At 38.2% G+C, this 14116-nt stretch overlaps 1 protein-coding gene across 48 annotated transcripts in view; it reads left to right on the top strand.

Annotated features, from left to right (window-relative positions):
- EHBP1 (EH domain binding protein 1) overlaps nt 1-14116 on the top strand; it is a 364085-nt gene that overhangs the window by 164853 nt on the left and 185116 nt on the right. The gene's annotated exons all lie outside the window — the stretch shown is intronic.

Genomic DNA, 14116 nt, shown 5'->3' with positions numbered 1-14116 from the left:
AAATCCATGGTATCTGTACTTGCACTGATCAAAAATCCCTACACTGTTCTGAGACAGACTCCCCTGCTAAATAGATACATATTTGGGGACTAGCTCTCAGGCAGGAACCATTTATTGATGCTACTTCTATAGATACATTTTACTGAGGTACAGCACCAGTGAATAGGCAGGAGAATTTTGAATTACAGTTGGAAAAATCACTGAAATGTAGCAGGAGTGATAGACCTTGGAGCTGGAGAAAAAATGCCTTTTAATAGAAAGCTTGCTGCAGCCAGTAGTAGAAATTATGAAACCATATGGTTTCAGAACAATAAATACTGGCAGTCACACAGTGCTTGAGCCAGTATTTGGCAGTATGATCATCTTTGGAATTCATGTTGAATTTCTGAATACACACCAACAGGAAGAAAAATAAAGACCCCTGTATTGTAAAGACAAGGCCCTGATGAATACATCACAGAAAATCAAGTTCAACTGAAGCAGTTTACAGTAAGCATTGTTAAGAGAACTCAGACATTATGAGGCTCCTGAAAGACCCCTGATATTCTTAAAGTTTGTTGTGTTGCAAAGATCACTATGGGGTCTACCTAAAATCAGCTGGACATTCAGATTCATTCGCATGACCTACATAGGCCAAACAGTGTTAGATTGACTTAAAAGGATATTGGATAGGAAACACAGTATGCCAGCAGGGTATTCCTTTTTCACCAGAGTCTTCACAGCAATCTGAATACTGTTGTTTATCCCCTACCACCAAATGACAACTTGGGTACAAAGCGACAAGATTCAGATAGTTAGGAGCAGGGATTGCTTTGTCTTAAAATCTCCGTGCAGCACAAGAGCAGATTATCTTTTTTTTTTTCCTTTTAATACCCTAACTGGTCTGAGCTAATACCTTTGTACCAGTCTCATGGGTACAGTTTCCAAGGTTCCTATAAGGGACATGCACATTTATAAGAGTCTCCACATTCAAAGAAGCTAAAACCTGTGGCCTTACACCAGCTATATAGTTCATTCAGAATCTTCCCATCCAGATGCAATTTGTCAATCAGGTTTGATTTTTACCATAAGCAATGTTTCCTGGTGTTTGTTAATCCTTTTCCCATAGTTGATAAAGTTAATTTGGGAGAAGTAAGAGAGAGTGACATATTTGGCTACCTTCAGGGAACAAAATCTAACAGCACAGATGGTAGTAGAGGAGATACCAATTACATATTAAGGAGCTAGAGTTGATGATGGTATGACTCAGCCCTCTGAGATTAAATTCTACTTACTAGGGCTATGAATGGAGATAAGTAGGTATCCCACCTTTTATTAGAAGGTTCCTTAAAATAAATATGGGACTCTGGTCAGAGAGTAGGACCATTAATTTGCTTCTGGTTTTTACCTGGCATCCACCCACCAGTACCTAGGCATCTCGTGAACAAAATCATAGGATTGTTATGGGCTCAATTAAAAAAAAAAAAAAAAAGATTAGCCAGGCTTGGTGGCATGCGCCTGTAGTCCCACCTACTTGGAGGTTGACATGAGAGGATCGCCTTAGCCAAAAAAAATTTTGTTTAAATAAAAATTAATTAAAATGGCCACCTATTTTGGAGGTCAGTTAAAAGGATGAGAATATCTGGAAAACTGCCTCTGTTATTTAGTCACTAAGGTTGGGAATAGGAGGAAAGCAGAGAGGTAGGGCAATTCTGATCCCTTTAGCCAATAAGTTTATAAGGTATCATAGCTACCTTACTTTTAAAGGAGTTTGAAACCCTAGGATGAGAGACTGACGTCATCAGGAATATATCTTTGCAGTCTTAGAACTCAAATATATCAACTCAGAGAATAGTAACAGTAGCAGAAAACACAGACTATAAATTCAGCTTGCTTTCTCTGTCACTCTTAAATGCTAATGCTGCTTTATTTGTACTTATGACACTAAACATAATCTAGCTTCCCTGACTCCTGAGGCTCTGGGAGAATTCTACTGATACTGAGAACCCATCTGACAGGGCTTGGATGGGAATGAGGGCTCTAAAAAAGAAGTCAGAAGCCTTCCAGTATTTAGGGGAGGAGCCAGAAGGCAATTAATATTCAAAGTACCTATATGAGTTCACTAAGGATTTATCCTAGGAATTCAAGGTTAGTTTAACCACATTAATAAAGGAAAAAAATTATATAGTCAATTCAACAGATGCAGAAAGGAACATTTGACAAAATTCAACACCAAGTTTCTTAGCAAAGTTTCAATAGAAGAGAATTTATTTATTTTGATAAAGGACATTCATGAACAGCTACAGCTAACATCATACTTAATGGTGAAACATTGAATAGTTTTCCCCTAAGATTGGGAACAAGGCAAGGATGTTTGCTCTTACCATTCAACATTATATTTGAAGTTCTACCAAACTCACAGGATATAAGATCAATATAGAAAAATCTACTGTATTTTTATATATGAACAACAAACATTTGGAAAATGAAATTTAAAAAATTTCATTTACAGTAGAGGTAAATAAAAAACAGACTAAGAAATAAATTTGACATAAGATGTGAAAAACCTCTAACTAAAAAGTATAATACATTACTGAAAGTAATTAAAGAAGACCTTAATAAATGGAGAGATAACCTGTGTTCATAGATTAGAAGATACAGTATTGTTAAGATATCATTTTTCCTCAAATCAATCTGTAAATCCAACTCAATGCCAGTCATAATCCTAGCAGGTGTTTTTTAAAAATAAAGAAATTCAAAAGTGATTCTAAAGTATATTTGGGGATGCAAAGTAACCAAAAGAATATTGAGAAAGAACTGAATTATAATAGTAATGCTACCTGACATGAAAATTTACTATAAAGCTATAGTAATCAAGATAGTGTCAAATTGGCATAGGATAAATAGATCAACAGAACAAAACAAAGTCCTGAAATATACCCAAGCTTGGTCAATTAATTTCAACAAAGTTGTCAGCATAATCCAGTGGGGGAAAAAGTCTTTTCAATAAATGATGCTGAACAACTGGATGTTTGTATGGAAAAAATGAACCTCAACCCCTACCTCTCCACATACATTAATTCAGTGTGTTCATTATAATTAATAGCAAACATTAATTCAAGATAGATCATAGACCTAAATACAAAACTGTAAAATGATGAAGCTTCTGAAAAAAAGCAAAACAAAAACCTAGAAACCTGTGTTTCTGACCTCATGGTAGGCAGAGGGTTTTAACAGATGACACAGAAAGCAATAACCAGGAAGGAAAAATTTGATAGATTAAACTTAATCAAAATTTAAAACTTACACTAATCAAAATAGATTATTTAAAAAGCTAGGCATAGTGGCACGCACCTATAGTCCTAGCTACTGGGAGGCTGAGGTGGGAAGATAGCTTGAGCTCAGGAGTTCAAGTCCATCCTGGGTAACATAGTGAGATCCTTTCTCTTAGGAAAAAAGAAGACCATTAAGAAAATGTACGAGCAAGTCATAGATTAGAAGAAAATAGTCACAAAGCATATATCTGTCACAGATCTTGTTTCCAGAACAGATTTTTATAAAAATGCCTTACAGCTAAATAATAAAAAAGACATGCGACCTTATTTTTTTAAAATGGACAAAGATTTGGACATATGGTTCACAAAGATCTATCACTAGCCAAATGGCACATCAAAAATACATCACTTTTAATCAGGGAGATGCAAATTAAAATCACAGAGAGATACAACTCTATATCTACTAGAATGGTTAAAATTTAAAAGATTGGCACTACTAAATGTTGGCAAGGCTGTGGACCAACAAACTCTCATCCATTGTTGGTAGAATGTATAATGGTACCATCACATAATGAGTTTCTTTTTTTTTTTTTTTTTTCTTGAGACAGTCTCACTCTGTCACCCAGGCTGGAGTGCAGTAGCATGATTTCAGCTCACTGCAACCTCCACCTCCCAGGTTCAAGCGGTTCTCCTGCCTCAGCCTCTTGAGTAGCTGGGACTGCAGGTGTCCACCACCATGCCCAGCTAATTTTTTTTTGTATTTTTATTAGAGATGGGGTTTCACCATGTTGGCCAGTCTGGCCTCGAACTCCTGATCTCAAGTGATCCTCCCACCTTGGCCTCCCAAAGTGCTGGGATTACAGGTGTGAGCCACCATGCCCGGCACTTAGCAAGTTTCTTACAACACTGAACATACACCTACCCTCTGACCCATTTATTTACCCCAAATAAATGAAAACATATGTCTCCAAAAAGATTTGCACAAAGATATTCATAGCAATTTATTCGTAATAGTCCCAAACTGGAAATAGCTCAGGCATACATCAACAGAAGAATGGCTAAACCGTAGTATGTTCATGAATGGAATACTACTCAGCAATAAAAATGAACTATTGATATGCCCTACAACATAGATGTACCTCAAAACCATTATGCTTAGTGAAAGAGGCTTTACATAAAAGATACACTATATGATTTCACTTATGTGATGTTTTTAGAAAAGGCAAAACTAATCCTGTGTGAAAAACATTAAAATAGTTATAGCCTGTGGGACTGGGGATTGACTGAAAAGAGGCAAGAGAGAACTTTGGAAGATGTTGCAGATGTTACGCAGCTTGGGTCACATGGGTGTATATGTTTGTCAAAATTCATTAAATTATACAGTCTAAGATTTGTGCCTTTATGTGTATGTGTAAGTAAAATACTAGAAAGTAGCATGTAAAAATTATAGTAAATATGTTAGGTTTGTAAGAAAATGAATGATTTCTAACTTTCTGATTTATTGATCTACTGTGTGGTATAGCTGGTCTCCTGACTGTGTCCTAATGAATTAATACCTCCCAATATTCATGCTCTTTTATAATCTCCTCCTTTGCAGCTTGGCTGGCCTGGTAAATCACTTTACCCAATATAATAAAATGGAAGTGACTATGTAACTTCCAAAACTAAGTTGGAAGCTGCCTTTTAGCTTCTGCTTGGTCCTCTCATAATGCATACTCTAGGAAAAACCAGCTGTCATGTAAAAAGTTCATGTGCCCTGAGACTGTATTGCTGAGAGGAACCCCAAACTAGCCATGTGGACAGGCCACTTGGAGAGAGAGAGAGATGCTGGGCCATCTGCGAGTTGTTCTAGCCTTTTCAGCCAAGATCAAACGTGAGTAAAGCCATTTTGGACATCCAGCCCTGTCAAGCTTTCAGATGACTTCAGCCCACTGCCATCTAACTACATTGAACTACCCAGCTAAGTCCAGTCAACCCACAGAACTTTGAGAGATAATAATTTGTTGTTTTAAGTCACCAAATTTTGAAGTGGTGGCTTAAAATATAATATTTCTATAGATAAATGAAACATTATAGATACATGCATACATGCATAGACATAGAGATAGATACATAGATAAACAAAACAGTGTATCTATAATGTAAAAATAAAGAATATTTTATATCCTCCTGCCTTTATAAGATGATGCAAAGTATTATGACTCATTCGGTTCATTCATTCATTCATTTACAACATACATTAAGTACTAGCTATGGGCTTAAAATTGCTAGTTGTTAGAAATACAAGATGAACATGACATAGTAGCACAGCTGTTGAATTCTATTTTTAATATATTAAGTGTGTGAGGGGACTATCTATGGTCATTAGAGTAGAAGTGCACACTAGGTAGTTGGAAATTCAAGTCTGGCACTCAGTATGTATTTGAGAATTATCTTCATTTATGTGTTTGTAGTTAAGCCAAGAGAATAGATGAATTCTTTCAAAAAAGAACAGATTTAGGGGAAAAATGGGATCTATGATGGGATCCTAGGCAGAGGGAAGAGTAATTATTATTAAAACAGACTGAGACAGAACTCTCTGTCCGAGATAGGAGGAGAATCAGGAGATGCTAGTATCCTAAAAGAGGCAATCACATATTTATGGGTTTAAGCCTGTGGAGAAAGTGACATCTTTTTTACCTTGATCTCTGCCAGAAAGTTGAAGAGTTACTATTTTAGACCATCTTAAAATAAGACATACCTGAATCTCGTTATAATTTAGAGAATAACGAAGATACTGCAAGATTTGCAGGTATATTCTAGCCTCTAGGAAGTTTTTTTTTCTTTTAACTACAGACTTTCTTAAAAGGAAAAAGCCACCTACTCGTCACTTGTCGTGCTGCCATCCCCATCCCCACCTTTTTTTGTTCAATGTGATAATCTCTGGTGGTCAATTTCGATCTTCTTTTGCCTTCCTTACTGTAAGGAAGAATCTCAAATTATTTGACCCTTTGCTTTGATTGCCTGCCCCTGATTTAGTTTCTCTTCTTATTCTCATCAATGTGAAGCAGGTCCATAACTGACATACAGTTACAGGAAATATATGGGTTTATTGCTCAATTTGTGTAGTAGTAGGGGAGAAATATAACATTATTAGCATTTTCCAAATGTTTTCAATTTTCTGTGAAACAAGACTTTATAAAGTAATAAAGTATTATATAAATATTTTGGGTTGGGTAGTACTTTTGGTCAGGGTAGCATGTACCTGAAAAAACTTCCCACTAAAAAAATTCCAGGAATAAATTTTTGTTATAAATTTTCTTTTAAGTTAATTTTTTCCGATTGTAAAAGTAAAACATTGTAGAAAATTGGAAGAAACAGACAAGTACTTTTTTTAGAAGGAGAAATACATAACAAAATTATATATTTTAGGGTTTTGACCCACATAGCAACTGCCAATTGAAGTATTTGCATGGGAAGTTTCACCAACTGTCTAAAACTAATAGCCCAGTCTCAGTTGCTATCCACCGTCATCCAACATGCAAACATAGCACTTATCCTAGATTTCTTGCCTATCCTCCATGCCAAATTAATCATCAAATCTTCTTAATTTATTCTTCAATTAACAAGTATTTATTGAGTGCCTTCCCTCATGGAGTGGTGATGCTTTGTCTTGCTTCCTATCCTTTCTTCCCAAACGCTGCCACCATGTTGCTGCTGGAATGTAGTTTCTGAAATATGCTAGATTCCCATAACTCTCAGAATAAAGTTCAAATTCTTTAGTTTGATCACAACAACCTTCATGATAGGACATCTGCCAGCCCCATCTAATTCCATTTCCTATCGCTGGCATCTTAAACTCCAATTTGCAGTTCTTCAAGTATGTCATGTTCTCTTTGCCTCCCTTTGTCCTCATCCATATCCTCTTTTATTTTAATAATCATAATGTCTACTTGTCTTGTGTTAGCTCAAATGTAGATAAAAATCCAGAAAGCCCTCCTAACCTCTGAGTTATACATCTCTCTTTCAGTTAGTTTCCCATAGCCTACAGTGCTATCTCAATGATAATGTTTATCATACAGTATATATTACTTTACTTGCCTATCTGTCCCACTAAAATATAAAGCCATGAGAGCAGGTACTAGCACAGGCATGTAATAGGTACTTGATAAATGCTTATTAAATAGATAAGTGGTTTTTTTTGGACATTGCTTTTTTACGATTTGTGTTAACATTTATTTGCAAACCAAATAAGGGAAGCATTGGTATAGATAATCAAAATTACCTTTTCACTCTGTTAATGTAAATGAAAGTTGTAGAAGCAGAAGTTCTAGGAGTGAAGTAGGGATTTACTTAAGCTAAGGATAAATGGTGGAAACTACTAGGACAGTTTGTCATTAGTGAAGAGAATGTAAAGAAGAAATTACTTTGAATTAGTTAATGAAGAAATGGCCGTAAGTGATTTTAGATGTCACCAAAAGCATGATGATGAGGAAGACATACTCTAAGCATTTGGAAAAATAATTCAGTCATGTAATAGAGTCATCTTGATAGTATTTTTTAAAATGCCGACATTATACCTAAAATTCTGTGGAACAATATTAATGTTTTGAAGGTAAAGACTAACTCTAATACTTCTTCTATATTCCCTGCGGTGCTCAAATATAACATGTTTAATAAATGATTGATTTCTTCTCTCATTAAGATTACTTTTAGGAACATAAGATAATTAAAACGTCTTAGCTATATAAAGAAAACTACAAATATTTGAGCACTGTGTAAACATTTTTTGACCTATTAATTGCACATATAGGAATATAGGACTAATAAATAATACTAAGATACATGATAAAATGTGGATAATAATAATACTTCTTTGGTTATTGATGAGAATTAGCTGATTGTGGATGCAAAGCCTTTCCTACTGCTTAATAATTAACTGCTATTATTTCTTTTTATATTTTATATTTTCAAAGTTATTCATATTTTATGTTTACAAAGTTATTCCTGTGGGGCAAATAAATAATACTAATATACATGATAAAATGTGAATAATAATTCTTTTTTGATTATTTATGAGAGTTAACTGATAATGGATGCAAAGCCTTTCCCACTGCTTAGTAATTGTTAGCTGCTGTTGTTAATATTTCTTTTTATATGTTCAAAGTTATTAATATTTTTAAAGTTAAAAATAAATCATTTGTAAATTTTGAAAAATGCCCAACTAGTAAAGAATGAAAAAAAAATCAGTCATGAGACTGGTAATCACTTAACAGTGATCCTACACTCCATTATATTTTTCCTAAAAATTACAAAATTACAGTGACTGCAAGAGGCAGGTAAATTATCTAATTTATGAATTAATTCTACTTACTGAGAAATTTGCTAGGTTACCTTGAGTCAGAGTACGATTTAAAACTATTGGCAAAACAAGATGGAAGAAGAAACTTTGTAAGTCTGACTATTTAGCTCCTACTGTTCAAATTGGGATTAAAAAGTTCAATTGGTATTAATTGCGTTTACTTTCTGTTTTCTATGGTTTACTTTGACTATCTCAAGCAATTTTGGTTATGCAAAATATATTTACTCATTTAGAAAAGGGAAGTTGATAAGCTTATCAACTTTTCATATATATTTTGCTGGAAGATCAATAACATACCTCTGACAGCCTAGTATTTTCATACCTGCATTCCTTGGAGATATTGTGAGTTTGGTTCCAGACCACCACAATAAAACAAATATTGCAGTAAAGCAAGTCACACACATTCTTTGATTTTCCAGTATATATAAAAGTTATGTTTACACTATACTGTAGTCTGTTAAGTGTGCAATACCATTATGTCACGGCATCTTCACCAGGAGTTGGTTCCATGTCAAGAAGCTACTTTCTTTGTTCATCCAGAGAAGCAACTCCTCATCCTTTCAGGTTTTATCATGAGATTGCAGCAATTCAGTGATATCTTTAGGCTCCACTTCTAGTGCTGGTTCTCTTGCTATTTCCACCACATCTGTGGTTACTTCCTCCACTGAAGTCTTGAACGTCTCAGAGTCAACCATGAAGATCAGAATCAGCCTCTTCCTTCTTCCAAACTCCTGTTGATGTTGATATTTTGACCTCCTCCCATGAATCACAAAATTCTTAATCGTATCTAGAACAGTGAATCCTTTCCAAGAGGTTTTCAATTGACTGCCCAGATCATTAGAGGAATCACTACCTATGAGAGCTATATCTTACAAAATGTATTTCTTAAATAATAAGACTTGAAAATCAAAATTACTCCTTGAACTGTGTGCTGCAGAAACAACACTAATCACCTGTACATCTCCATCACAGCTCTTGGGCGACCTGGTGCATTGTCAGTGAGCAGTGATGTTACTTTTTTAGGGAGCATGCTAAAAAGGAATGAGTAGTAATATTTTGGAAGGCATCTTTTTTTCTGCACAGGAGGTCTCAACAATGGGCTTAAAATATTCAGTAAGCCATGCTGTAAAAAGATATGCTGTCATCCAGGCTTTGTTGTTGCATTTATACAGCACGGGCACAGTACATTTAGCATCATTTTTAAGGGCCCTAGGATTTTCTGGAATGGTAAATGAGCATCTACTTCAACTTGAAGTCACATTCTTCAGTATCGACACAAGTTGAAGCTACATTAGCTTCAGACTTCTTCTGCAGCTTCCTCACCTCTCTCAGCCTTCACAGAATTGAGTAGAGTTAGGGCCTTGCTCTGGGTTAGGATTTGGCTTAAGGGAATGCTGTGGTTGGTTTGATGTTCTATCCAGACCATTAAAGCTTTCTCTGCATCAGCAATAAGGCTTTATGCATTTTTTAAAACTTTCATGTGTTCACTGGGGTAGAACTTTTAATTTCCTTCAAGAATTTTTTCTTTGCATTCATAACTTGTCTAACTGTTTAGCACAAGAGGCCTAGCATTCAGACTGTCTTTGGTTTAGACATGACTTCCTCACAAAACTTAATCATTTCTAGCTTTTCATTTAAAGGGAGAGACATACAACTCTTCCTTTCATTTGAACACTTAGTGGTCTTTGCAGGGTTTAACTGGCCTAGTTTCAATATTGTTGTGTCTGAGAAAATAAGGAGGTCTGGGGAGTGGTAGATGGGGGAACAACTGGGTGGAGCAGTCAGAATGCACACATTATTGATGAAGTTTGCCATCTTAAATGAGTGTGGTGCATTGCAGCCCAAAACAATTTAAGTAGTAACAGCAAAGATCACTCATCACAAATCACCTAACAGATATAATGAAAAGGTTTAGAATATGGTGATGATGGCAGCGGTGGGCCGTCTGGAGTGGTGGCTGTCTTCATGCCTGCTACAGCAGGGAGGCGTGGCTGAGGCCACACACTCCAAGCAGCTGGCGGGAACTGGGGACAAGCAGGAGCCCCGCCCCTTCTGAGTTGGGGCTGGAGCTCCCTGGGTGCTACTAAATCTGCCCAAGCTGTGCTGCAGACCCAGGTACCCCTCTATTCTTGGACCCTGGAGCAGGCGAGAGCCCTGCCCTCCTGGGTGCAGCTTCAGCTGCCCAAGTTGCGGCTGTGGACCTGGGCCTCCCACTGCAGGGAGCAGACAGGAGCCCTAACCCCCCAGCACAGCTTGCCCAAACGGCGGCTGCAGACCCAGACATCCCTGCATTCTTGTGGGCCTGGGAAGGCTTCCCCTGCCCTCTCAGCCTCAGAAGTGCCTGCTTCTGCTGTCTGGCTTCTCCCTCCTATTGGCACCTGCTCCAATCTCGGAACAAAGTTGGAGCTGAGCTCGGGTGCTGTCACAGCCTGGCCAGGTGTGCACATGCTCAGGGCAGTGCTGACACACCAGCCCCCTGCCACCTCGGCAGCAGACCCCTTCTGGATTTTGGGCACCGATGAGCATAGGAGGGGAGCTGATGGGTGGCTGAGGGCAGCTCCATGCTGGCCTGCAGGCACCCATTGGCACCTACACCCTAGGCACCATGAATGGCAGCAGGAGGTAGGTTCCTGGGTAGAAGGAGGAAGGTCTCTGGTGAGGCCCCACCTTCAGGCCAGGGAGGGCCTGAAGGCTGGGGGCCAGGCTGCCAGTTCCACAGACCAGAGTGGGAGGTTGTGGTGCTTTTTCCAGGCCGCCCATGAACCAATCAGCATGCAATTCCTCTTCTCTGAGGCCCATGAAAGCCCTGGGCTCTGTCAGAGCTGAGCAGATATCAGGACAATCAGCTGCAGAGAGAAGCAACCAATTCCAGGGCCTCTTCTCTTCTCAGAGCTGGGAAGTTGATGGGACTACTTGCCTGCAGAGAGAAGCAACCCACTCCAGGACCTCTACTCTGCTGAGAGCTTGGAAGACACTGAGACAAACAGTTGCAAAGAGGAGCAACCCATTCCAGGGCCTCCTGTCTGCTGAGAGCTAGAAAGACAATGGGATGACCTGCCTGTAAAGAGGAGCAAGCCACTCCACGGTCTCTCTGCTGAGAGCTGCAGAGTTGACAGGATTACCTACCTGCAGAGAAGAGCTTCCCACTCCAGGGTCTCCTCTCTGCTAGGAGCTGAACACTCGTCAGGACACCCTGCTTGTGGAAAGGAGCTACCCACTGCGAGTCTCCTCTGAGCTGTTCTGTTGCTCAGTAAAGCTCCTCTTTATCTTGCTCACCCTCCACTTGTCTGTGTACCTCATTCTTCCTGGTTGTAGGACAAGAACTCAGCTCTTTTAGCCCCATTGAATGGCAGGGTTAGGAGAACTGAAACACAAACAGGGCTGAAACATGCCCCTTGCTCACCACATTGCAGGTGAAGAGGAGAGAAGAGCTGCTGCCCATCAGGGAGCACATATCTGGGAGCTCCCCATGCCAGGGCTGTGACTCCCGCTTTGGGGCCCTGTGGTTCCTGGCATCTCCAAGCTTCCAGGTGCCACCATGTTCCCAGTGCCAGATGTGGAAACTGCAGTGCACCTGGTCTACCTGCAGCCTTGCAGAGAGCTGGTGCCTGTGCCACACATGGAGCTTTCCACTCTGCTGCAGCAGCTGGTGTGTCTGACTGCACAGTGGCTAGACCCCACACTCACTCACACTCCCCTCATCACTCCATGCCTGACTCGCCCTTGGTAGGCATGGGATCCAGGTCAGTAGCGTGAGCCAAGTGCAGCATGCCAGGCCAAGTGGGTGGAATGAGTCCAGCAGGCCTGAGCAAAAAACTCAGGCAAAGGCACCACCGGCCACAGAGGTTTCCAGCCAGAAAAGCTACATCCCAAGGATCCTGTAACAGTATGAATTACCAAAATATGACACAGACATGAAGTGAGCACATCCTGTTGGAAGAATGGTGCTGATAGACTTGCTAATCTTAGAGTTGTCACAAACCTTCAATTCATAAGGTGGCAGATGGAATTAAGGTTGTTTATAAGCTGACCGTGACATAGTGGAAAGTATGCTAGGTTATCCGTGTGACTCAATATAATTACCAGGGTGGTTAAATGGTAGAGAGTGGCAGAAGAGAAAGTCATCACATGTGATGTGAGAACAACTTGGCTCACTGTTGCTGGCTTTGAAGATGGAGGAAGGGGGTCACAAGTTAAGGAGTGGCTTGTAGACTTCTAGACAAGGGTGGCTTCTAGAAGCTGGAAAAGGGAGGGAAGCAAATTCTTCCCTGTAGGCTCCAGAAAGGAATGCAGCCTATCGAACTTCCTAATTTTAGCCCAGCAAGTCTTCTGATCCCCACAACAGTTGGATAATAAATTTTTTTGTTGCTTTAAGCAAAAAAAACCTCTTTACTTAATAGAAAATGCAATATCTGGGAAGTGCAATAAAATGTGGTATACCTGTAGGTATTTGTTAAGTCTGTTTCCATGTTAATTTGTGTCTCTATAGATTGTAAATTCCACAAGGACAATACCATGTTTGTTTTTGTGTCCGAAGAATAGGTCTTGGCACAGACTGATAAAATTTCAATACATGAATAGTTGCAGGCAGCCATATTATAAATGCATATTAAATGATTTAGTTCAAATAAAATTTAGCATGTGCCCTTAGGTTTACAGTGTTAAAGAACAGTACTTTTAATGTCAAATTTACAACTGTGTTCTACTTCCAATCGTTTTATTTCTTTCCTACTGAATAATCTGGATCTATTTGCTGTATCGTTGTACCTAAGCTATTCCTAGGTTGTAACTTTGGAAATATCAGGAATTACCCCGTAGTATCCTAAAAGGTTCTTATTTGAGTAGTCTAATTTTCACCCAGTGAGTGATAATTTCACATATTCAGAGTTGTTCAAAATATAGATGACTCATGTAAAAAATTGTATCTTAAATTTGTTTCTCTGTCCTTTTTAGTTCTCTTTTATTGTTTTTATTATAAGATTTTTCTAAAGCATATACTCTAAAGTTGCCTTAAAAGAACAGATCCTATTAAAAAAAAAACAGGAGTAGAAAATAGTAACTGTTGCTTGTTTTTCTTGTTTTAGTGCCGATTTTTAAAATGCAACATGAATACATACTTATTATGTATATAATTCATGCATTTATATTCTTAAAACTTTTTGTTTAAATTTAGAATATAAAACAAATGACAAATATTTTCTATAGTATCAGAGTATATATATTTTGTTCTGTTTTTAATGTATGTGTTTAAAGCACAGCTCTATTTTATAAATGTGAAATGTGAAAACCAGTGTCAACTTCTTGGGTTATTATCTTGTTTTGTGTTTATTAACATAGTTTTTATGTTACTAGTATACATTTTAACAATAAAATGCTTTCTATTTTAAAATATGAGTACAGCATAACATTCAGTTAAGCATATCTGTTATGGGTCCATCAAAATAACATCCACAGAATGTATTCTGTTGATTAACCAAACATCTCCTCTTTGTCTTTTTGGGTAACAGCATGCTCCTACTTC

This window comes from Pan troglodytes, chromosome 12, assembly GCF_028858775.2.
Source record: "Pan troglodytes isolate AG18354 chromosome 12, NHGRI_mPanTro3-v2.0_pri, whole genome shotgun sequence".
Lineage (NCBI taxonomy): Eukaryota > Metazoa > Chordata > Mammalia > Primates > Hominidae > Pan > Pan troglodytes.
The sequence above is the reverse complement of the archived record's forward strand: the minus strand, read 5'-3'. Positions and strand labels throughout refer to the sequence as shown.